This window comes from Myzus persicae, unplaced genomic scaffold (genome assembly GCF_001856785.1).
Source record: "Myzus persicae strain clone G006 unplaced genomic scaffold, MPER_G0061.0, whole genome shotgun sequence".
Lineage (NCBI taxonomy): Eukaryota > Metazoa > Arthropoda > Insecta > Hemiptera > Aphididae > Myzus > Myzus persicae.
The window spans coordinates 85260-86487 of NW_019104288.1; positions in this window are offsets into that span (position 1 = coordinate 85260).

Sequence of the window (1228 nt, forward strand, 5' to 3'; positions counted from 1 at the left end):
TGTTATTCTTACCTATTTAACCAGAGTTTGAACATATTATAAATAAAATTAAAAATATTTAAACCACAGTATACTGGTCATATTATAATATCATTAGGATACCAATAACTTGCAGCTGCGTACACGAATAATATCGATGAATACACCATAATAGGAGATATTTGACCACAATGGCCCGTATATTTCCTGCCATTAGGATTATTCGATATGTTAAATGCCTATTTCGAAATTCGCACGACTCGTGTCGCCGACTCTTAATAGCCGCATTTATATTGAAAGACACTTTCAACATTAAGAGACAATAGGTATCCTTATTCAATTAAATATTCACATACCACCTGGACATTAGTGATTGAAAGACATTTCCTGCCAAATGGCATTACTTGCCCCACTAAAATCGCACATACCTATTTAAATTTTAAAAGACTTATGGCTCTGAGAGATCTCAGTCTTTCAGTACGTCTACAGCCTTAAACCGCAGTGCTCGTATTTCTCGAAACGTTTTTATATTTTGTTAGTGAATTTTTACTTTTCATTATGTATAAATGTATAAAGTGTGTGTCTACGTTTACGCGTAAGGACAATTTGAAGAGACATGAAAATACGCACGATAAAGTCTGCTTTCCGTGCTTGCAATGTACTAAATCATTTAGTTACCAGTCGAACCTTGTTCGCCATATGAAAAACACTCACAACCGTGTACGACGTACTAATACAGTAATCGCTCCACAAGTACAAGATGTACAACGATGTGAAGTAGAGATCGTCCCGAATAGAACAGATCAGCCATCAGGATTGCAGCCTAAAGATATGAATAATATACTGTCCGATGATTTTAACGACGGGAATGATGAAATGTGCGTAGAAGTCTTGAAGAATGCTGAAAGTGCTGGACTATGCAATACGACAAGTAAGATTTATTTATTTTCTTCAATATTTAATTTACGTTTTATTAATTATGTAGACAATGTTCGCGTCCGGACACCTGGTGAAAAAGAAATAGCTCCTGGAATATATGTCCCTGACATACCAGCAGGTCCCTCTTGGCAGTATATGAATAATATACTGTCCGATGATTTTAACGACGGGAATGATGAAATGTGCGTAGAAGTTTTGAGGAATGCTGAAAGTGCTGGACTATGCAATACGACAAGTAAGATTTTTTTTTTATTATCATTGAAGATAGATTTCTATTTATTTCTATTTATTTTTAAGTAGATTCTTATAT